Source organism: Rhea pennata, chromosome 8 (assembly GCF_028389875.1).
Source record: "Rhea pennata isolate bPtePen1 chromosome 8, bPtePen1.pri, whole genome shotgun sequence".
NCBI lineage: Eukaryota > Metazoa > Chordata > Aves > Rheiformes > Rheidae > Rhea > Rhea pennata.
Window position 1 is genome coordinate 24,833,866 of NC_084670.1, and position 25,682 is coordinate 24,859,547.

Consider the following 25,682-nt stretch of genomic DNA (forward strand, 5'->3'; position numbering starts at 1 on the left):
AAGCCTCTGAGAAACATCCTTTCCAGATGCTTTTTTATTTTTTCTCCTTTTAATACAACATGGGTTTGTAATTAAGTTTTAACAAGGTTTCTTTGGCTCTCTAAGGACCTTGCCATAAAAGCTTTTGGGGAAATGCAGAGGAAAGAAATCCTGATCTAGAAAAAGCAAAAAGGCTGATGACCATAGCTTGTTTTGTTCAAACGAGATTGAGCTTGCAATCTCTTGGATGGAGGTGGGACAGGCTTTGAGAGAGTCCAGAGATCTGGAACTGAATGCTCGAAGTCTCTGTGTTCTTTCATCAGTGACACTATTAAAGTTTCTGGGTAAGGTTATTCTTTGTCTTGTACTAGTATGAGTTCCACTGATTCCACTTTGGATATGCAGTAGCATGATCTGAAGGGAATTACTCCTGACCACCATAAGTGATAAGAGAATTCTGAAAACAAAAGCCAGCAGAAAAATCTCACCAGCAATCCTTATCTATGCACCTCATCTGAAAAAAATCTGATGACTTTCCAGAGGCTATTCTGGGATAACTGTATCTTTGTCCATTATAAATTCACATATATTTTTATAAGCAGAGCAAGGGCCTCACTGGCACCATTAGAAATAACCCTTCAAGAGTTTTCCAAAGATATGCCTTGCTTAACTTCAACAGGGAGTTAACTAAACACTCTACAGAGATTTTATTTTTCCTCATAAGCAACAATAGGTCCCTGTAAATGTAAAGAAAGCCATATACAATCAAATGTGCTGGCATAAGAGCAGTCATGCTCTCACTCCTATAAAAAGTAAATAAGTGATGCCAATAAAGACATGCCAACATGTAAGAATAAACCTTTTGTTTTAAAACATATATAACTAAAGAATTTTTTATATGCTTTTAAAAATTCATTAAGACTCAAGCCACGGCTGTTTGGAAAGTTTTCTCAGTGACTGGATTACTAGAAGACTGTTTGGGATGAATTCTGCCTTTTAATGCCATGGAGTAGAGAAAGAGCTCAGTTTACTTGAAACCAGGTCCTATTCCTGTCCAGCTGTCAGAAAAGAGAGTAGAAACAAACCTGTCCCAGTCAGTGCTTCTTTCCATGTTAACCAAATCTGGTGTCAAGCACCAAGGAGGACTTGCTCTTCCATCTACACCCTTGGCTGCTTTGTCCTGACCTGGGCTCACTCCAGCAGAGTAGGAGGCCTTCTGAAGTCTCCTGAAGTCCTGGGCACCGACTCAGGGACTTGCACAGGACCTGACTCGACACAGGGAAAATAGATACAGGGTCTTTTAACTTTAGTCCAGGAGCCAGCCGCTCTCACCTTTGAGGAGTGCTGCCGCACAGGTACCCCAGTACTGCTAGCAGAGCTCTCCCGCTCTGTTCTGGCTTCTCGGTGGCGCAGGCCAGGCCAAACTTTGCGTGCCCAAAAATGAAAGTCTGAAGCCAGTTGTGGGAGGGAGACAGCACAAGGGCTTACCACTCACCTGCTGCTGCAGGATGGGAATGGCAGGAAAGGAAACTTCGCTGCTCCTGAAGGAAGCCGTCTGCTGTCCTGCACTGCCTTCTCCTCACCCCACTGCACGCCCCATTTGCAGCACCTCTGAACATAGTGGGAGTTCCCCCACAAAGACACCCAATCAAGCCCAACTGAGCTTACTCTGCTCACTTCAGAGGGGATAACCATCTGTCTTTATTCCCCAATTTCCCTTAATGATGACATTAATTAATGACATCATTAATTAATTAATGGTGACAATTACAGAGAACAAGTCTCTCTGCAACAGTGCATATTCACTACAATTAGATCTCGGCATAGTAGAGGCTGCCTAAGATATGTAACAGATATGTAACAGAAATAAATGGTGTTTATCTAGCTGCCTACTTGTGCGGAAACAGGGCACTGACCAATTCATCCAATGCAAATAGGTTCAGCTTAATTATTAGTGGATTGCACCTGATGAGATCCCTAGTAGGGCCAGGAGGAAAGGAGCTTTCTCCCAGCTCCCTGCTGCTTCCTGAGCTTCTGCAGAGGACCAATAACAGTGGGAAGGTTTGCTGAGCACGAAGCACCTAAGTGGTGCACTTCATTGCTACAAAAAACATGAGGAAGGAAGAAATTCCTTTCTCCCTTTAAATTATCCTTCATATAATATAAGTGGCTCTTCTGGGCAAAATATGGCTAATGTATTTGCAGTTATCTGCTCCCAAAATGGGTATTTTTGTACCTAAAAAATATCAAAACTCTTATAGCAATAGAAAGCTGTCATATAGAATTCATCATAACATGCTGTTACAGGGGGATTAGTATACAAGAAGATGCCGATAGCTCATCTAATGTGATATCCTCTCAGTGCAGTCAGCTACAAACATTTCAAAAAGGAGGTGGGTAGGAATGAGCATATGGGCTAAAAATGAGCAATACTGTTTAGAACCATATACAAACTTTCCCAGACAGCACTGGAGTTCAGATTTTTGGTGCGATCTCTTTGTATTCTTAATGCTAAGAACAGTACAGTCATGCAGAGAGGAAATGTTCTCCAAGCTTACATGCTTATGCATAAAATTTTTCTGTACTTTACAGCTTGGCAGACTTTGTAAGGTAACTAAGGATTGGAGGATCCTTCCTTTACAGCACAGTGAACTTGACTGTAATCTAACTTGGTTGTACCAAATCACTGAAATATTTGAATCGCAACTATAGCTACAGCTAAGCTTGTTCTAGGAGGTAATTTTGACATTGAGGAAGCCTTTCCCCTTTTCTGGAGACTTTTTCAAACTGGCAGAGCTGGAACAATGCATGTGTGAGGAAGAGGAAGGAGGCGAGCATCATCACTTGCAAACAAGGACGCAGGACAGAAAGGTGCTCCTGCACCTTTAGCTTAACTGAACTAAATGAAAGTTTAACCATTACTCTTACACTTAGACTCTGTTATGTGACTGGGTTCTTCCAAGGCGACTATTTGTACCAAGTTGAAATGTACAATATCAGGATTTAATTCTGCCCATTTAATAAAAATGACTGTTTGTATTCATATCAGTATGATTGGACAAAGTGCATCCATCACATAACACATAGCTGGATTTGCCAAATTATCTGAAGGATGATTATTGATAGAAAATGTTGGATGTATTGCTTTGGTAGATATTCTTCACAATCTTAAGAGTTAAGCAACAGTTGTTGCAGAAAATCAAACAAATCCAATGGCTGATTTCTCCAATTTTTGACCATCTGCATCACTCTGGAATATTCACATGAAAATGACATATTTGAAAAGCTGTGTTTTTTTTTAACAGTAACATTTAATTCTGATTCACAGTTTACTGTGAACAAAAACTTCAACACTTCCAAGAAATTATGAAAGAAAGTGATGAGCACAAAAGGTTCTTGCTACATCTGTTAGGGAGCAGTGAAAAATTCACAGAACATTAAAAAATGGGGAAGAGAAGAGGGGAACTGAAAAACAGGGCTGCATCCCAGGGATGGGTATGTGTGTGACCGCAAGACACAAGCACCTATCGCAGTTAAGCTCAGAGTGCCTTATAATGACCTGGCAAGTAAGGCATGGGCCATAGCTTCCTAGCAACAACCTCCAGAAAAATCTACCAAGGCTTTTCCTGCTGGAAGGCTTTTTTTCAGGTTCTCTATCAAAGAGCTAATATATCTACTACTAATATATCACTACTGCTAACAGAGAGCATAACACATTACTTACCAGCAGCACATTAGTGCTATCTGGTATCCAGCTGACACAAGGTAACTCACGTTTCTAAGATGACAGAACCCTGTGACTCAGTTGTGAGATCCAGGTTAAAAGATTTACAGAACATATAACCATGTTATTACTTTCTTACCTAGATTCCAGGACTTCCTCCATGGTTTTAGTGATAGTATTTCTGTCTCTCGTACTAATTGATGAAGTCTTCACTGACTGAAGAGGTAAAATTTCTTTTTGCTCTATTTAGCAAAGACAGATATTAGACATTTTAGTAAACAGTAATATAGAGTTGCTGTGTTCGTAAGGGATATATAGATTTAATTCAGTTTCGTAGGTTGCCTGTGTATAGTGCCCTCTTACTTTGGCACAGGGAGCTGTAAAACGAACTGACCGTAGGGCTCTGGAGTATTCTTTTTTGCCTTGGTATTCTCTGCAGTGCTAAGATCTCATAATGTATTAGCAGAATGTATCAATTCACCTTGTGACCTTTTCTGAAATAATCTAGTCCAGTAGTTTTTACCTTTTTCAATTTTCAAATCCTAAATGTATTCCATTAAAATTATGAGCTTCCTCGCCCCAATACACACACACTGTGAATTTAAGCTGACCAGTAATAGCTTTGCTTTCCTTAGTTCCTTTTCAGGGAGTGCTTGGAAATAGTCCCCTGCAGTGGTTGTGGGCCAGAGGTTGAAAACCACTTGTAGTTTTATGGCCAGCTTCAAAACTAGGGTAACTTGGCACAATTCCATTGATTTCAAAGGAAAAAATCATCTGAAAAAAGCATCAGTTAGAATAATGCCAAATATTCCCCTCAGTTGACCTAGGTTATTGGACATTAGCTGAGGAGCTTCCCCTGGCTGTGGTCGGGCTCTGTACCTTTGCCTGGGAGTAAGACTGAGCTCCGTATCAGTGTAATTATATCTCCTTTGGGAAATATTCCTTACTTACTAGCTAGACCAGAACACATAGAAGAGCCCAAGAGGATTCTTAAAAATAATACATGAGAAATCTCATCGGAGAATTCTTAAAATTTTATTTGATACATGTTCTCACATGTATCCTAGGTGTCTAATTTTTAAGATGACTCTTCAGTCAGAGAGTACTCTTTATCTCAGTGGTGCACTGTCCAACTCTTACAAATTTTACAATTAATAATGTAAATTTTGCTTGGCTTCTGTAATCAGTTTGTTCTATACATCAGGCTTTAAGGGTGGTATCAGTGTCTCTGAGTGGAGTTACACTGATTTACAGCAGATGATCATATGTCCAATTATTTTAAGATACTTGAGGTTCCACAGGAGTGCAAAGGAAATAATGTTGCTGTTTCTTCAGAAAATATAAAGCTCAAATAGGAAGGTAGATGTTAAGAAGAGTAACAATTAAATCGGAAATGTTAATAACTGGATATCTTTGCTGAAGATCGTTAGGAGTATTTACATTTTAAAAGACAAGAAAGTCTCAGAAAAATTAGAGAAAAACAGAAAATTGCCTTTCATGCTGTTACTGCCTAGCTCACTTTGCAGCTCCATCACATGACAACGAATAACTAAAGAAAACTATTATTATGCAAACCACTCCAGCACAAAAGGGTATTACATATCTCGTACAAAAGGGGATTTCTTTAAAAAGCACAGCACATTCAGTGTTTAGGGTTTGCAGTTGAAATTCATGGCCTTGCCTGCCAATATTATCATGCAGCTGGGTATTATGCTATTGCTTTACTCTGAAGGGGGAAAAAATCACAATAAAGATATTCAAATGGGTTCATATTAAACTGTTGTATTCTCTTATGTTGCAATATCAGTTTAATGATTTTTGGCACCTCTTCTCTCAGCACAAAGGTCACAGTAAACATTAGATATAGAGGCTCTAACTGCAAACAGAAAATGTCAAAAATGCACATCTTTTGATTTTAAAATTATAGTCGGAAAATAGCGTTCTCTAATCTATAAGACAGAATCTATAAGATTTTGCTTTCTGTAAAGCAAATAGCTTCTGACAAAATCCATCATATGGGTACTGCTCGTAAACCAAGGGTTTATTACTTTAATTTTGATTAATTCTTTAATCTTCCCAGAAATTCTGTATTTATTTTTAAATAGAAGGAAAGTCAGCTGATCAAAGATACTCCTTGTGAGCAAAATATTAAATGTAGTTTCTCAGAAATCTTAAGCTCATGTTCCCTCCTAGCGCTCAGATATATAGATTTCTGGGGATCTTCAGCTGTTTTTTCAAGTCCTTACTTCTGGTTTTGTTTTTGGTTTGTCCCTGAGTTGCCTGAGCATTGCCATCACAGAGGGTTGAAAGATGGTGCTTTTATGTACTGAAAAACAGAAGAATGGCACAAAATGAACATTTTTGTAAGGAGAAAAAAAAAGTTCATGGAGTTGTTCCTTGGCATGGGTTAGTACAGAAGCCAGACCCTCAGACCCTGAACACACCGTGGCCTCCAAACACTAATCTCAGACTAGCCCTGGGTGTGCAATAAAGTTAGCAACAGAAGACAGAGAGCTTTGAAAACTTGTAGGGCTATGAACGTGCAATTTGAACATAACTCCTTTCTCCTTTACTTTAATTGAAAATACGAGAGATACCATAAAATACTGCTCCAATCTCACTTGCTTACTGAGAATTGTTCTTTGTGCTGCTTGTTCATTTAATTGTAAAGAGAAAAAAATCATACCGTTTTTATTCCAAGTTGTTAATTATTATAGCTTGTCAGATATCAGCTATGGTAGGAGAAGCAATGGTGAAAAAAGCCTGGTCTCAGTCGAGGTACTTAAATAAATACCAGGATTAGAGTTGAAACAGTGTTGATAGTTTCTATCTTTCTATAGATATTATCAATTATTTAAATTTACTACACATGATAACACCAAGAATCATTCTTATTTTGTCTTCTATATTTTCCTACACTTCAGATATTAAAAAATGTGACAAAACTATGTGAGAAAAGCAGATCAAGATCAATACACACACCTTGTGGTCATCAGCGGGTCTAGTACTCACATCCTCTGCATAACTGCACCTGGATTAACTGACGTCCCTGCTTCCAGAAGCCGAAGGAAGCAAACCTATGGGATCGGCAATACAGCTCCGTAGAAATTGTAAAATACTGTGTAAAATACAGGACACAATGACATAGTCCTTTTAGAAGAAGCAGCTATTTTAATTCCCATTTTGTTGACGGAAAGATCAGGTCACAGAGGCCTAAAGAAGTTCAAAGTATAAAGCAGGTCTTTGCACTGCCATAGCTAGTGTACCACCACGTGGAAGGTTTGCACTGTTCTGATCATTTTTGTGATTGAAAAAATGTTCTCTGGAAGGTCGCTAAGCGATGAGCCATCTTGACAGTTTGATCGGTGGCTTCAGTGGAAAGGCAAAGCTATGTTTCCATTCTGAGAGAAATTCTGACGTACTGAAATCTGTTTTCTTTCATTGAGGAAAAAGGCTGAAAACTCAAAATTTCCAGTGGCAAAAAGGTAACTTTAAAATTTGATTCAAAGCAACTGAAAGGTTTCCTTTGATCATTCAAATAATACAACTCTATCCAGTAAATCCTGTACAGTGAAATTGAAGCATTTGTGGTGCCCTGATGTTATTTGTGCCTGCAACAGTCTTGCAAAATTCATCTCTCCCTTCTATTCAAGTAATCATTTCTTCCTTATTACTTTTAAAAAATGAATAACATCAGAAAGAATAACTTTTGTACTAATGAAGTGACACTTACGGCAGAGCAGAGAAATCACCTACAAGGACGTAATCTTTGGATTAACATTTTGGTTGTGATACATCTTCCTCCTTGCGCTCAACATTCCTGCTTCCTTCTGCTTAGCTGGTTATCCTCATCCACGTTTCCTGCCGGAGAGGAGGCACAGTCCTTTTGCCCTCTGCACCACTGTTCACGGCAAAGTCTGTGCACATTTGGCTCCTGTGGTGCAGCTTAGAACCTCCTATCAGTCCAGACATTCAGCTGGAGAGTGGCCACACCAGTCGTGTATAAATACTAGTTTACCCATGCTCCAAGCAGGTATGACATATTTTTTCCACTCAGCAGCTTTTTTCTTTCTTTCTTTTTTTTTTTTTTTTTAATTCTAAAGTTTTTTGGAATAACATGAAAAACAACACAAAATGAAGGAAATGCACTAAATGGGACATGCTAATTGCTGGCTGTGATTAATTAGTAATTATAAGCCCACTCACACACAACTCAACTCCTAGCAAGTAATTTATTTGCAGGAATTCAATAAAGGCAGGCAAATTTCAAAATACTTTCATCATTGTTATTTTAGTTGACAGATGAGCTTGTCTGTTGTCATTGCTTCCAAAACTTTCATTTCTTAAACTAGTAAGTGTTCACAGGGGGGTTCTTGAGACTGATAAGGAAACAGAAGCCTAACCAAAAACCGGTAGCCAATCCTGAAATATTTAGTCTTTATCGTCTACATTTTGCTCTCAGGCTACTCCACCGAGCTGCTCTGATTTTCCCCTAGTGTAACAGAGGGGAGAATTTGTTGCTGCGTTTCCAGGCGTTCTTCAGTTCTAACGACAGGAAGCCTGTCAGCCCCTCTGGGACCATCTTTGACAGTCTGCAAGACGGCAGCAGGTATTAGACAGGCCTGCTAAGGTACTAAGTCACCGAAGCTTAATGTCGTTAGACTCCTGGATATCCCTGGAGCGTGGCTAGGAAGTGTGGTCCTTACTGCACACTCAAGGCTTGCACCGCTGCCTCATGTAGGCTCGTTGTGAGGCTCTTCATGCTCCCCTTAACGCTGGATCTGCCTGACTTACTGTTTGTATCAAGATATCCCCTGCAATATCTCTTCAGATCCTCCATCCTATGTTATTAGGGTTTCTTGCTTATTCCCTGCTCATCACCGTAGGTTGTGCTGAAGTGTTTTGAGGGTCAGTTCTTACAGAAGAGTATTTGCAGTCAGTTTCCCACGTAAACCTGACCGTAAGCCAGGGTGCTCAAATGAACTGCACAGTTTTTCCTTCGGTTAACCCAACAGCATTGCTTCAGGAGAAGGTTTAAAAATAGCATTACGTAAAAAAATAACAATGTTATGAATCACCACCTCTTACAAGATTTTCAGAGGTTCTCCCTTTTCCTGTTTGTAAATCCTTAGTCTTTACATTAAAATTTTCTCAGACAGGAAAACAATAACAATTGATTTACATGGACAAAAACAGCCTTTCTCAGTTTTCAATCCAACTTCCTCTGAGATCTCATTGACCTCCAAAATTCGACTTCTTCCAAGAAAGTTTTCTTTAGGATTAATAGCCTTAGCGTCAAATTATTGTTGAGTGCTATAGCCATTAGTAGTGCTATAACTAAGGACATAACAGTATTTCCACATAAACTCTCTTATTTTCCGAGATTTATAACTTGGCTACAAAAATATACTTTTATGCTGAAACTTGGCAAAAAAGCTCAGTCTAAGCTTTTATGTGAATGATTTTATTTTTTATTTTGGGAAATTTGTACAACTCCATGGGTGTTTTCAGACTGAAGCTCTGAACAAGGTCTTGGCTTGCCATCTACATCCCGTAGGTGCCTTGGAGAAATCCCAGCAGGACTTTCTAAGACAAATCCACTTCTGATAAATTATGAAAGGATGATGTAGAAAGATTTTTTAAAAGTCTTTTTTCTCTGTTAAGGAATTCAAAATTGGATCTAGTCACTGCTTCTCTAGAAGACATTTTAATCACTTTAAAGTTATAAGATTTTTCTGAAGATTTTAGCCAGCCAGACTAACAGGTAAGACCAATGAACTGCTCTGCAGTAATATAAGGGTCTGAATGCTTTTGTTAGCATCCTCATGCAGAGTAATCGAGGAGCATGTTGGCCCTTCCGCAGTTGGAAATGCTGATGGATTGGAGGATGAAAACCCCACTGACCATCTGTAGGGGGCCAAAAAAAAAGTAGTCGTAAAGAGTCTGGGGAGACCTGTCTCCTGCCTCTTCAAGAACCATGATAGTTCCCCAGTAGCTGGGAACTGTGCATCAGTAGGGGCCACCTGAGGGAAAGGAGAAGACAGGCACCTTTCTGTCAGGCATCCCAAAATAAATCTTCACCAAAATCAGAGCAGCTTAGATCAAAATCAGCGGAAGTACTTACAAGCTCCGCTCCACACAAGCTTCTTCAGAAAAGGTTTGGAGGCACCATCTGAAGGGAAAGATGCCAGAGAGACACCCTGGAGTTTCCAGTTTCCATCATAGGTGATTCCAGCAAAGGGAGGACTTGGTCCTGATTCGTTGCCACTAGGGATGAGAAAATAAATATGACATGACGCACAGACATGTTCAAGGCTACAGGCTACAAATTCAATAGTTTCAAAGAAAAGTATACTCAGCTAAGATGATGATACCGCAGAATACAACGGGTATACAGACTACTCATTCATTCCACAGCAGGAATTTGAGCAACCAAAGACAATACCGTGCCCCTAAATTGGTCAACAAAGCTAAAAACGGCTAGCCAGCCTTTCCTCACTTATATGGGATAATTTCTAATGTCTGTGTCCAGCAGTAAGCCCACTACTTCACATAGCCCATACAAATCCTATCTTTTCATATAAGTCACCTTTCCATATGAAAGGAAAGGCCTTTGGATACAACCTTCTAGAGCACCGTCTTGCTACCGAAATGTCAGCAGCTACCACAGTTGCTCCTACAATCCGGATGGATTGCCCTTAAGTTCACTCCATTCTGTCTCCCAGAAGAAAAATATTGGCCCTCAACAGCGGCAAGACAACGTTCTCTGAAAATGAGGCACTGGTACCCTTGCAGAGTCTGACAGATGTCAGCTTTGAGCAGGAAATACCAACCTTATCTTTGGGAGTGCTCCATTTGAATGCGATCCAGACGCTTTCCTTGGGAGCAGCTCATTATAGCTAGACAAATTCAGTCCCAACTCCGAAACTTCTTTTGAAGGCATAATGGCAAGGGAACCTCACAGGCAGGATTAGAAGGAAGAAAATGAGGTAGCTTTGCAGATGCCTAAAGGAGCGCTTTCCAAATGTAAGGAACGGCATGGGATAAAGCTTGAAACTGAGTGACTGAAAATCTAAGAAGAAGATGGAGGAGGCTGGCACTGTGCACTAATCAGTGAAAGAAGCGATCTCTTGATCCTGAATAAGAGATGATAGGTAGGATGAGGTGAAGCTATGAAGGGCTTTGAAAGTGAAGACAAGCTGCTTATATCTGATAGAAAAGAAGTGTTATATTTGACAGTCAAAGCGACGAGCTAGGAAAATGATCTCTGCAGTGCTATGCTGTGTAGAATCATGCTGGCAAAACTGCATTTGTCAAAACCAAAGGAATGGATATTGCAGTAATCAACTGAGGTTGGTGAAAACTTACATATATATTAATTCTTGCATAATAATCATCATAGAGTAAGTTCTATAGCTCACTTCATACAGACAAGTAATTTTAATGATTTTTGGAAACTTACACTAAAGCATGTGGCTTAGCAAAATGGATATTTCTAGTGAGACTGTTTCATGTTAGCATGTTTAGTGCAATATTCTTACAAAATTTCTAGTCTTATAAAAGAAAAAAATGTCATATTTAATTAAGATTGTTTTTATATGCAACTTTTTTGGTTCTGGATACGGCTTTTAATTTATGTTCAGTATGTGAAGGCATGTTTATACCCAGAGCATGTTACATAATGTCTTAGCTGGTGGTCTTGGTTTATTCCTCACAGGGCTCTTGTAGCTTGGCAGAGGTTGTCCATTAAAACTTGGAGATGACACTGGAAAGTCAGTGTGCTGGATAATACAGACATCAAGTCACTAAGCATACCACCTCCTAGACATACAAATTTAACAGCACTTCTCCACTTTGCTCAGAACAGTATTAGGTTATAGTGGTTCTGGCTGCAATACATAAGAAATTCATTTTATTCCCTATTGTATCATATCCTTCATTTCCCCCATGCAGAGACCGACTGCTGCATGCACATTCTTCCAGGGCAAGGCTTCTCCTATTAATAGACATCTTGGCTTCACACACTGAGAAGGTTTCTAGTGCCTGCCTAATTTAAGCAGACCATATGTCATAAGCTATAGTATCCTCTAAGTAGAGAATAAAATAAAGCAAGATTGGGAGGAAAAATAGCTTCCTGCCATTACCTGCCCTTCTCAGACTCAAATTTTCAAAGACATGTTTATTTAAGCGTACTGAGAACTATTTGCTTATTCTGTGCATCACACAAAATTACACATATCTCTAATGTGTTCTTAATGGGGGAGCTGTCCCAGGAGTAGGACTTCCGAGCATTACCACAACACAAATAATAAGGCATGGGTCCTGCTTTTTCTTTTTTTCTTTTTCTTTTTCTTTTTTTCCTAGAACTGCCTTCAACATTTAAGTGTGTGGCCAGCTTCACACTTTTCTGCTTTGGTTTTCCAACTTATTAAAAGTGGAGTATAGTTGTTTACTATTTATTTAGAGTCCCATGATTGTAGGATAATGCTACGAAGGCTATTTCAAATGTTCTTTTGCTAATTTGAAATACACTACTGGATGAATGTTATTTTTTAGCAAATTATATTAATTACTATTATTGTTTAACCAACCCATCTCTGCTGCATAGTTGAAAGAAATGTGCTCTTTCAGACTCTTTGAGTGGTTATATAATCAGCATTCTTCACAAATATTTGAGTCATTAGTGCTAGCAATTCCATTTTCCTGGCAAGTTGTCCAGTGCTGGGTGCAAAAAGAGTCAGAAAACTAGAAAATGTAAAAATCAGCATTTCCATTTACTTCCTCCCACTCATCCCACACATTTTTACTGTAATTTTCACTTTTTGCTTTGTCTTTCTCTAAATATGTCTTGAAAAGAAACATTATCAGATCATTTCATATCAGGTTAGGGAATGCACAAGACCATGGTCAGCTGACAAGCATGCCTGCATGCACTTTCTCAGGTTTGACACATGCCGTTCTGTACTTTCAGTGTAAGTCCAATTTCCATTCCCCTTGGGATCCTATCTGACATCGACAGAGGTTTGTATTGGTAGGTAAAACAGAAAAGGAAGACACTTCATAGCTAACATAGCTTACAACTTCACTATTTTTTTTCATTGCTATTTGTGATCAAAATAAGCAGAGCAAAGGATCTGGTCTGTCAAGTGGGGGAGAAAAATCATATTTGTTAGGAATGAGGAGGATTTTTGTGTCCGTATTTTAACCAGTTAAAATCTGGTTGTCTTATGAATCTGTAAAGTTCATATTGCATGAAATTCAGATACTCAGAACCCAGAATTGAATAAAACTGAACATTTAAAATAAAAGTCACATGCAGGGAATAAATTATCTTCCCAACTAATTATTCACATTTGCAAGTACTACAGCTACCCCTCACCATTCTTTTCTATTTAATTTAGTTAGTAACATAGACTTAAAGGTAACGTCTAAAGTTACAAGAAAATAACAATAATGGCAATAGGGAAACAGGCTGGTTTATCCAACAGTAGAAGTTATGCAGTTAAGAGTTATGCTCTATGAGTTGGCACACTGTCCTAAAGAAGACAATCCATGGCCCCAGTCCTACAAACACTTCTGCGCCTTGTGCCTGTTGGAGATGTTTATGAGATTAAGGTCCAAGCTCGCATTTTTGTGGCACCTAAGAAGAAGGAGAAAGATGAAGACATCAACTTTGATTGCAAAGTGTACAGACTGGCCAATCCTGCCATTTTTCGTGATAATCTGTGACCCTACTGCAATTACCTGCGAATTCCTGGCCGTTTGACCACCCGCAGAACAGGTGGGCTCACAGTATGTGGCAGACAGAGCTCAGGGCCGTAAGTCTGACACTTTGCAGGCATATTAATCTGCTGCATGTATGTAACTGCAGCTCTGTGCAATGCATCTGTGCAATGAATCCTGTATATCTGGACCACACCACTCCTAGCTTTTGCAAAAAAGAAACTGGGTATGTTAGTACTTCAATTCTAAAAGATCGAGAAAAAACGTTTTCTCTCTTGCTTAGACTAGTGGAGATATAATTTAAAGAGCCATGTTGGCACGTGTCATAGGCAGAGTCTTAGAAGCTTCCTAAGGAGTCTAGCAAACAAGGCCCTGCAGTTGAACTGCTGAATTTGCTTCAGCTTGCTCAATGCAAGAGAAAAACTGAAAAGTCAGGCTTTTTCTGACTAATCGCGTGTTCCCTTTGAAGCAAGAATTGTGATTGTTGGCAGAGGAAGGAAGGAGCTAGGACAAAACAAGGGAAGGAAGAAGCTGTTTTTTTTCTTTACACCAGCCAGCTTCTTGATTCTTGCTGCCAAGAATATAACTTTAATTTACAAGGTAAACATAAATCTATTTATATATTATTTAAATTTAATTTAAATTACAGAAAAAAACCATGCCTTCTGAGTTGAAATCTTTCAGTATTCAAGGAAGGAAAAATATAAAAAAATATGAGTATAAGACAAAGGTCATTCTGATGTCATTAGCAAATGGCCCCAATTAAAAAGAAAAAAAGTCTATTCACATATAACATATTTTTAACTCTGTGCATATTTTTTCCTTTTTCATATTATCTCTCATTACAGAGATATGATCAAAAATCTAAAAGGACTTAGGTGTTCAACTTACATGTTCCAATCTCTAACTCCTTAAATGTGTCAAAAAATGTATCCTTGAAAATCAACAGTGAAGGACACCTCCCTACAATTCTCCTTGAATACCTAGGGCCAAAAAATGTCATCCCGAGAAATCTGTTAATGAATATAACTTATATCTTAGGACTCATGATGATGATATAAAGGTTGATGCTGTGAGCTGTATTATAAGGATATTTTCTTCAAAAACACTTACTGTCCCAGCCATTATGCACAGATTTTGAATATATCACTTTTTCTGATGCCCAGTTGCAGGATATTCACAATCTCATCTTTTACTTATTTAAGTAACTAAAAGTAAGTAGGCAAGGACACCCCCTTACAAAACTTGGCCACTTAATTATAATGTTTTTAAAAAAATGACTTATTTACCCACACTTCCCAGAAGAAATGAAAGAAAAAAGGCCTGATTTTGCAAGCATTAAAATAATGTTTTGTAGTATTTTTGTTGTTGTCATGTTACAGCTACAAGTCTGACCACAAAAAGAAGCAAGAATTTAGACTTATGAATAAACAGGCTCCAATGCAATAGAGCACTTTGTGAGATAGCAGGAATTATTTTTAATCTGAAAGATGGAAAGAGTTCACTTCTGCAAAATATATCCTACATACAGTAAAAGTGCTATAACAGAAGATTTATGATAGGGATACAGTGTGGGAACACGATTTAAGAAATCTGTATCAGATTTAGCTAGATGTAGAAGATCAGTTGTACAGAGACCCTTTATCTCAGTTTCCATTGCTGTAATGTCTTATAGTTATTGGAAGAACATCTTCTTTGCTTTAAAACTTGCCCTTAGATTTCTTCACTATATACTTATAATACTGGTTCTAAAACAAATCTTCTCTGCATTTAGGAACATGGGTGGAGAAATGGGCCCATGCCTAGAAATAAACTATAAAAATCTGTGAAAATAACAGGGAGCTTCAGAAAAATGAAGCAATGTTTCAAAGAAAATAAAAATCTTGCAGCCAGGCTTTGTCTTTTAAAAATTAGGGGTTTTGTAAGATTATATTGGACAGATCTATATATTCATCCAGATTTTTTATAAATGTAGTTCAAAAATTCACTTATTTGATAAAAACAGTGTTACCTTAAATGTTAAGATGTTTCATTCTCACAACAGAAGTGCAAGTAGGAAAACAAAAAATCATATTATTCAACAGATACATAATCTTCTTTTCAGTCACCAAAGATTCTTAGTTACTACTTAATTGAATGGGGATAGGATGCTCAACACGACACCAAAACAACCTCTTAATTAGGACTAAAGAAGCAGAGCCCCAAATATCTAAATAATCTTTCCTTCAGTTTGACCAAATTTCCTAACAAGAATAATCTGCATTTTTAAAATATGGAAATGACTGTGATCGTTAAGAAGTAAGACACACTGATTTTACTCAGTTTGAGTTTCTCCAAGATGAGAAATTTTGCAGAATCTCTCTTCCTAATGGATGGTGGAAGATAACGGGAGAACGTTCAGTGCGGTGCTTTCTTTTTCATTTTTAATATGATAACTGCATTTTTACATAGCTGAAAAAGCTGTGGTGTTACTTCAGCGGTGTTAAGCATGATCCTGAAGCAAGAACAAACTCACTTCTAGGGTGCTTCATTCTAGATCCAGAGGTTAGTAAGCTCATAAAGCAAAAAGGGACTAGTGGCAGTACTCAGCTGGTTTACGGGCTCTCTGAAAGAAGGTCACCTACAGCTCCTCGAGTCATTTCAACCTCAGTTCATTCTCTTTAGGTTGATGAGCTCGTGCGAAATCATACATTTGCATAATTGTGGATGTGAGATTTAACCACAGAGCATTTCTGTTTCTGTGGGAAAGAAACAACCTTCCCCTTCCCCCAATAAATAAAAGAACCTAACTGCACAATTCGATTTCTCAAAATGTTCAAGGGTGCCAGATTTATAATGAAAATATTAGATGTTTTTTTCTGATCCTTTTTGGGTAAGCATCTCATGTGAAGCCAGAATCTGGCATGCCTTAAAAACTGTAAAGCTCACAGGCCAAAGAAAATAGGAAAGGCAGCAATCTCTGAGAAACTTCCTGCCCCTTTTCAGCTGGTGGGACTTGGAATCCCCCAGGATGTGATAACACCAGGTAGTCTGTGGGGAAAGCATTGTGAGGCGGAGAAAATAGGGTTGCATTTTGGACACATTCCTTCAAAAAAAGGAGTTACAAAGTTTCTTTTTGTTATTATTTGCAGTCCATTAAACACAAAATAATTCATTTTTAGACAACAGTGTTTCTCAACTCATCCACAAGCATCAGGAAAATGTGTCTACTATTAGAAAGAGCATTTTCTCACTTTCATAGATTTACTGATTCCCACAAAAACTTGCACTTTCGTACATTTCCCTGCATCAGCATTCTCAAATGGAAAACTGTTAATCTGATGGAGCCTGAGGATTTACTAAATGATAAGGAAAGATTTTGGAGCTAACATTCACTTTTTAGTGGCTCTATCAGAGTCAATATCACAGTATATTTGAATGAATATGTCAAACATTAGCCCCCTAGTTAGACAAAAATCACCTTTTATTGGGAATCAGAACATATCATGTTTTAATGCATGTTTTAGCTGTCTTTCTCACTCCACCCCAAAAACAGGAGACTTCCATTTCAGCCTAAATCCAGTGCCTGGAAATATCTGAAACCTGTCATTCTCTTGTTCCTAAAAAAATATTTGGTGAAGACCAAATTAAAACCTTCACTTTTAGTTGTATGAGATTTCATGAGAAACTTTCCTTTTCCATACGCTGACCTACCAGGAGATAGTTTAAACAGTGAAAAGACATAACATGAAAATATTCATGATACACAAGCAGCTGATAAGTCTTGAAGTATTTTTTTTTATCCAGTAATAGGGGGAAAACTTAAGATGGGGCCTCAAAACACTTTAAAGCTTAGTTTTTCAAAGTATTTGCCATTTAATGAACCCATACTTACTTAGAGCCAATCAGAAACAGCCTCATGGTGAAATTTTGGTGGGGCTACACTTCTTGATACAAGCTGAGAACAGAGTCGTGAATGTGCTAGCAACTTCATTATCTGGGGAACAGACCACGATCAAAAGCTCTGTGACATCAGAAAAAAAAAAAAAGAATTAGAAAGGACATACAGAATTGTGGTGTTACAACAAGCAGGGCCCCTACTTCACTCGATTCTTACAACAGAATCAGTATGATAGCTGTATCTAAGGATATTTCCTGAAGAGAATGCCTTTTAAAAAATATTTCCTCCAAAAATGAGTATTTAAAATATTTTGAAAAATAACTACTATTTTTTTTAATGGAAGCTGCAGTTCATTATTGTGACACATCTCTTCTGAATTCTCTTTTATCACTGACAGTAAGCTCTAAGGATCAAGTAAACATGCCTGTGCTTTCTGTAGGGGGCAGTCTGAGCAAAGTTTTTATTTTGTTTTCTGCTAGGAAAAATATTGGGAAAAACTGTTTTGCCAAACCAACATGTAGAACATTAATGATCAATGTCCAAAATGTTTTCAGTGTTGGTTAACTAGAATAATTCTAAAATTTGCCTAGTGAAGTATTCAGAATGAGTCATGTAGAAATGAATATTTATGTTCCCTCTGACCTCAAACATTCTCGGCCTTGCACAAGGTCACATAAGGAGACTATGGAAATCTTCCACATAACTTACGCGATAATTTCTCTCCTTAGTTCAGTGAGTTGGGTATGTGATGTATGCCACATGGTTTTCAGTGCATTCAGAATCACATAAAATTCTCATAAAATTCATTTTATAGTTATTTAATTGTGAATGATGATAACTGAAAATACACAAGGAATGTTGGGGCAGGGAGACAAATTGCAAGGGAGAGCATTTTGATGCTGCTGCTGGGTTTATTTTTAAATCTGGCAGTGATTCTGTCACTATTACACACAAATTGCTTTTCCCAAAATGATACTCTGAGCACAGCATAAAATACCCAACTGCAATATCCAAACACTAAGAATTTCAGAAAAATAAAATGCAAAAGCAGCTGTTTTGCTTCTTGAAATCTTTCTTGGATCATCTGTAATTGTTTTTCTAGAGATACTGGGCTCCTGTGTTTTCCACACACACATTTAAAGCCTTCAAAATGTTTCTTACAGATAGATGAATGCACATATAAAAGAGCATGATTCAGATCAGAAGGATCTATGAATCAGTCATATATGAGGCAATATAATGAATCAAATGACAGGAAAAAAAAGAAATGGCAGATTAAGGATTCCTTAAAGTCTAAATGAGAAACTCTGAATTCACACTGAATAAAATGTGGGAGTTGTTTTGCCACTTTAAAATATGGAATAGCAGGCAGAACCTAGAACACTGAAATTTCAGTACCCAATAACCACAGACATTTCTGGAATTGCATCTAATGCTTACCTGGAAAACAAAACATTTTAGTGCTCAGAACTTCGTAGCATTACAACATCCTTCAAAGGTCAGACTGAAACAAGGCTGTCCTGCTGCAGTATGAGTCTTCAAACACACAACTTTGCCTAGAGTGAGAATAATAGAAGTATCAGTAGAAAGAATTTTGGGATCAACAGAACATTATGGACAATATAATGAAAATTATATTGGTCAGAAAAAATTAGATGGGAGTTGAAAGGGATAGAAAGTATCAATTCACCTATATTAGCTTGGAGGACAAACATAAAGGTCTTTTTTTATTAGGCTCCATTATGAATTTTCATTTGCTCTGTTAACCTGGAGCCAAGACAATAAACAAGTTTGTTCCTTTGATTATTTTTGGAGTATATATGGCAATATGAATTCTAATTGAATGAAAAAAATCAGCTTTTAAAGGCTGAGAGTACTGAGTAAAATAGGAGTTATTGCTAATAGGGCTGCATGCATTTATACTAGCACAAAACTTTACCCACTACTTTAATAAACAACTAGGTCATGACTTCATTATTATGAAAGAAAGGAGATCTTTGAAGAATTAGAAAAGAAAGGAAATCTTTGGAGAATATGCTGAATATTCTTTTCTATTTCTTTTCTTTTTTTTTCTTAAAAAAGATAAGAAGATGGGGAACCGAGTGGGATACTTGTCAGTACGGGTGTGTTTGGGTGGTCCTCACGCAGTAGTCACAGGGGATGGCTACACTCAGTAGCCAGGTGGGACTGATGGCCATTTCGAGACTGTACTCCTGGGAGTGACCACTGCAGATCAGGGACTATATCACTTTTCCTGTCTTTCTCCCTCTGCTGATTGAGGTACTTCTGCAGCAGTGGCTTGTGGCTCTGCTGGCCTGAAGCACACCTTCCTTCCCTCTTCCTGGAACATTAACTGGGATCTTTCATTCCCTAGACAACTGCTTCTTGTCTTCTCCAAGGAGAGGACAGCAGACAGCAGAAAACGTTTTATGTGCTGAACTCAAATTGTGGGCCAACAGTTGGTCCTGCCAGTTGTTATATGGGACAGAAACCTGTTTCTTGATAAACTCCTATAACAAATGTCAAAAGGATCTCTAAGGGAAAAAATAGATGAGGGACCAAACCCTCTCTCTACAGAAGACAGCAGCTAAGTTTCCACTTGGGTTAGCTGCAGACTTGTTTGAGATAAAGTGTTTTTACGGCTGCAGAAAATAACATACTACAACTATTTAAAAAGCATGCCTTACCACTCTTAAAAATACCTTTGGTTTCTTACGCTTTCATAAGATCTACGGCTATCCACTATCCAATTATATTATGGCCCTCATTTGTATTCTTTTTATCGCCTGGATTCTGGAAGATGTCTAACTATTAACCTCTATCAGCATAAAAATTGCAAAATATTGTGCAATTAGCCTACATAAGTGAGACAGCTCTCCCAGCTCATAAAAACTATTAGCTATAATGGCCATATTAATTACTGACAAAAGACCAACTTGAGGCTTCATCTGGCGTTAACTTTTCTTTCTACAGGGAACATCTTCAGCTGGTGACCTCCTCAGAATCCTCCTTTTCCCCCACTGATTTACTCCTGCCTGCCTTCAGCACCAACTAATCTTACATGTATTTATAGATCCAGAGCGTAAAATTCTAGTCCTCCTGCAGGATGCTGCTCTGTATCACCGTTCTTGGGGACTGCTATGTAGCTATTACTGAGTCTCCCTTCTTTAAAATCCTTTTAGAAAAGCCCTACAGATTTGTAGACACGAGCTTTTCTGTAAAAGCTAACTAAATTTAGGAAAATATACTAATCTTCTAAAACTGGGTTATTTCACTGAAATATGCTCATTATGGAGTTATCAGATCCATCTTCCAGGAGAAATGTCAGATCTCAATAATAGCACTTAGTCATTCTTTCACAGTGTGACTCCCACCCTTAATCATTATAAGTGAAGGTAGGACTCGCCTGCTCTAACCTGCTAGGGAAGGTATTAAAGAATGGTACTTCAACTGAGCAATATCTTAATGGGGAAATACCACAAAATGAAAAATTAAGCTAAATGTTTTAATGTACTAAATGAAAGCTTCTAAATCAACAAGGCAGGCCCAAAATCCAAACCAAAAGGCACGATCATTCTTTACCCATTCATGCCTGTCTCCAACATGGAAGAAATAATATATGGCATAAAAGCATGAGAACCTACCTGTGAACAGAAAGGTAAATATCTGTATTGTCAGAAGTTAAGGAATATCATTTCCTTAATTAATGTACTTATCTTCCATAGTCTAATTGGGAGCTTGCATGAATAGTTAATGGATGAGGAGATAGTCAAGATCTGTCTACGGGGATCGCTCGCTGTCGGACACGGTGCCCAGTGAGGCGGTGCTGGGGACCGTGTGGCCGTCGCTCCTCCCCGCACGGGCCAGCTGTGTCTGGGAGGAGGGGATGCCGGCCCCAGCCCTGGGGCACACTTCTACCCCGCTAAGCAATACGCCGATGGCAGCCCGTGCCTTTTTGTGGGACATTGTCGTGTGCGCTCTTCTCTGTGCATCTCTTCCCTCAACCCTGCCCTTCGTGACTCTGGAAGGGAATAAATACGGCTGATCATTGCACCATTGAACACCAGGGGGGCAATATAGAATAATAAGAAATTAGCATCTAATATAATCTAATATTAATTAAGTGTTATCTAATCACATAAAGGAAGGCAAAACTGACTAAAGCAAGTACAAAGCAGTTTGGGAAGGCACTGTAAAGCGACTAAACAGTTTGCAGCCTGAACTCTATCTTGCATGTTATTGTGAAGCAGCAAACAATCAAGTCAACCTACGGTGTCAAGCAGAAATAAGAACACAATGATTATGCTTCATGCGTTGGAAATATATTGTGTGAACTTAGATCTTTTAAAGTCAGTACAACCTTGCTTGGTGCAAGATAAGCACCTGTGTAGTCAAGCCCTAACTAATGCAAAGTAAGTACCACAAGAAACAAGACTGAATTAATTTGCAAACTGTGTGGCAGTCAATGAGGTGGTATATTAATATATCATAAGAAAATATGTTGCTGGACATAAATTCATTATCTATTAAAGGACACTGGATAAAAACATATTACAATCTGGCCATTTGTGTTATTAAAGGCATGTTTCATCTCTAATTTATATGAGGTTTGGTGTTTGTTGGTCTATAATAAATACTGAAAGACAAGAATTATGATAGTGTTGTAAAAGTATTTCAATTAACTTTTTATTGTTCTGTCTTAAAACATGTATTGTAAGCCCTGTCCTTTATCCAGAATTAGGCATTCACAATAATTACCTTGTCATTTATGACATACTCTTGCTCTTAAGGAATATATGATGCTTATTTAAATGGACTTTATGAGTGATTAATAGAAGTTCATTTTATTAAATGGAACTGTGATTTGCTATGTGCATTACTAAAGGATGCAGTTGCTAAGACACTAGTTAAATAACTGGAAGTTGATTGCACATGTAAATCCATGGAGACTGCATTCTGTCATGATTTTGTGCAGTTTTAAAGATCCCAAAGAAATATTCTGAATGCTGATCAGACAGAAGCTGCATATATTTAAACAGATAAATATTAATCATTAAGCCAGATAAAATATGATAAAATAAAAAATAGCTAGGGAGCCTTTACATGACTATGCCCCCCCAAATCTCTCTTCTTAAGTCTTTTTTTTTTTTTTTTTTTTTTTTTTTTTTTTTGAGTTAGAATATTTCTAGTTTTAATCTTGTGATGTTTAACTGTAAAAGGCACCGATATCTTCTGGAAGAGGAACCAGTACGTAATAGTTTTCTGCTCTTTCCCTTTCTCCCTGCTGGTGAGTGCCTTAAACAGGAAACCCGAGAGCCATGCTCCTTGCTTGCCCTCCCACCTGTCTTGGCCCCTCTCCTGCAGCCCCACTCAGCACTCAAAGAAATAAAAAAGTCGTAAGCACTGACTCTGAGGACAGGACTTCAGAGCTTGCAAAGGCAGAAGATCCTTCCCTACAGCTTTAATTGAAAGCATAATTATAAACTTGTCTTCAGAGGGTTAAGGGCAACATGTTGGTTTTTCTCGCACAGGTTTTCCTATGGATGAAAACATTTTTTCCTCTCATTAGGTGTTCAAAACCAGAAAAACAAGGAAGAAAAGCCCAACTACTATTTTCTGCCCTGGCATCTGCATGCCGTTTACAATATTTGCATTGCGCACGTTCAGACATGTCCAGATTTTTAAGATTCCCCAGTTCAGCTTCAGCAACAACATTTAGATGTTGCATCAGTTCAACTCTGGGTGAAAAAAAAATCACTAACTAACCAAAATTCGAACAGGCTTGTTTTATCACTTGATTAGATACCTCTAATTGGAGTAGCTGATGTGATTTGATAATTAAAGTTTTTAACTCTTTTCTCCCTGGTTTCTTATGTGCTGCCAAAGAATATTTTAGGGGCAGTGAGTGAAGACAATTCAATGTTGAATGCATGACTGCAACTTTCTCAGTGGAGTAACATTAAGTAATAAATCATTAATTTTCAAGAATAGCCATTATAAGTTTAAAGCTTAATACATAACAGTTCTAATAAGTTTAATAAAAATAGTTTTAATAATTTCAAATAATCTCATGCATTTTCTTCCAGATATGTTTCTGGAATTAAATATTACAAGAGGATTAGTATTAAACAGATTTTATATACTATTCAAGAGCAATCTTTGTCGCTATCCCTTGTGATCAGATAGCACAAAAGCTGAGGTTGGATGCTAGCTCCTTTTAGGGTTACAGCGTAACCAAGGGCCTGGTCTCAAGGATTAAAGGCATTCTATAAGTTTCAACACAGATTGCAATCAGCCACAAAATTAATTGTTAGATCAACTACACATCGGCTCCGTAGGCAGGCAGAAATCAACCTCCAGCAGTGCAACAAGTTACACTGCCTCTGGGAATTAAATAATGATGCCTCCAATATCATTTGCTTTTGGAGTAAAACCAAGTGGTGCCAAGAGGTGCCAAATGAGGCCGGGACCCGGACGTTGGCCCAGTATTAGCACCAACATGTTAAGACAGAAGACTGCGTAGACTGAGCCGAGCACGGGAAAGGCAACCCTGCTCTTCCCACTTCACGGACAGTGCGGACAGCGAGCGGGGAGCCTGTCAGAGAAGTCGTGTGTTTTTACTGACAGTGGAGTGCAGCAAAAGCAGCTGCTTTCCGTTGCCAAACTAAATGCAGAATGGCATTGTGCCACACACATCTCCTAAATGACTGTCTTAGGCAGGGATGGAAAATGAATCCAGTCAGATGGTCTCCAAAGCCACAGCTTTAACCACAGTTCCCTTCCACTGCCTGTTTCTCTCTCCTCCCACCGCCTCTCTCCATGGCAGTGCTGTAGGCGGCGATCCACACAAGAGCAAGGCAAAAATGAACTGTGCGAACTGTTTCCCTCACTTTTGGGTCACTGGAGTGGTGTGCTCAAAATTCAAGTTTTATCAAATTTGGCTTTCAGTCATCGCCTACCGAACCCAGCAGCCTTCCTCTAAATGATTCAGTGCCAGTTCCTGCTGGTTCCTTTGCATTACACCGAGTGAAATGATGCAGGTATTAGATGCAACCTGCAATTGCACACATCCTCAGAAGCCAATTGAAAAATAGCACACCTGGTGATTTCTTTTGGTAATTAAAAGGAACTTATTCTGCCATACCTCAGTAAAGTTACATAAAAGTATATATAAATATGGATATATACATAGAAGAGTTACTCATGGAAGTACCCATGGCAGATCTGGATGATAAACAGTATAACTCAGCAATAGAGCATCAGTGTCACTTTTTTTGATGAAAAATAGAGAGTATATTTGCACTCTATTACGAAGCAATGATCATATACAATTCATTTCAAGCCTTACAACCAGAACTGTGCCTGTCAGAAGATATACATTGATTTTTGTAAAGTAGAAAATCCACACTTTTCTTTCTGTCCTTTTAGGCATATAAAACCTTAGGCTCAGTCAAGAGCTGTGTTGTTCTGAGGGAATCATGCCTTCTCGGGGTGGGGGAAATCTCCTCCTCGTTATTCCATGTCTGATCTCCTATTTCATCTAAGATAGAGCAGAGCTCTGTCTCTGTCTCTTCCCTGTGCTCTCTTGATACTGCCTATTTAAATGCATGGAAGAGGGAAGGAAATGCAAGCGTTTCTAATTTTTCTGCTGCTCAGTTAGACCCTGAAGTGGCTGACAGCAGGAATTTGAGGTTCTTTTTTGTCTGACTAAAAGGCAGTAAAGGGAAATCAATAGCTGTGGGCCAGACTAGGCACTTGCTCTGCCTGTTTGCTTTGTTCCAGAAGATCCCTGTAGGCTGAGAAAGTCCACAGATGCTGCAATGTAATGAGTACCAGCCTGTTTCTGGAACCTTTTGCACCATTACTGCAGCATCTTCTTGGAGACTTCTGCCAACTAGAGCATGTGAGAGTAGCTGATATAGAGAAGGACACTGAACGAGCTCTGCTTGTTCCCTCCCTTCCTCTCTCCTCTCCCCTAAGTACTCTCAGCACTGAAAACAAAGTCCTTTGTATTAAGCATGTAGACTTTATGTTAATTAAATTTCAGACAGCCAGACAAATACAGTATTTGAATTCCACCATTAAAAAGAAAAAAGAAGATTGTTACGAACTGACAACTATCAACTAAATGTTTTGCTTTCTAGGGTAAAATGCACTTAAACACATTGCACTTTCTCTACTTTAATGCATAGGTCATAAATTACCTACCAAAGAGGGTACAGGTGCTATAGCTGACTGCCTGTACAGACAGGAATAGGCAAGAGCCTGAACATATTTACTAGCACTGCTGTTATCCTTTAGGCTAAGGCTGTGTGCGTTAACTTGCCATTTCCTGGACTTATTCTAAAATGAAAACTAAAATATATGTTTAGTAAA

At 38.4% G+C, this 25,682-nt stretch overlaps 1 long non-coding RNA gene across 1 annotated transcript; it reads right to left on the bottom strand.

Moving 5' to 3' along the window:
• Nucleotides 1-1,168: 1,168 nt before the first annotated feature.
• Nucleotides 1,169-8,695, bottom strand: LOC134143431 (uncharacterized). Its single transcript, XR_009959113.1, has 3 exons — nt 6,686-8,695; nt 3,843-3,945; nt 1,169-1,244 (listed from the first exon to the last, which is right to left on the bottom strand). It is a non-coding gene; the product is annotated as an uncharacterized LOC134143431 (long non-coding RNA).
• Nucleotides 8,696-25,682: the final 16,987 nt, after the last annotated feature.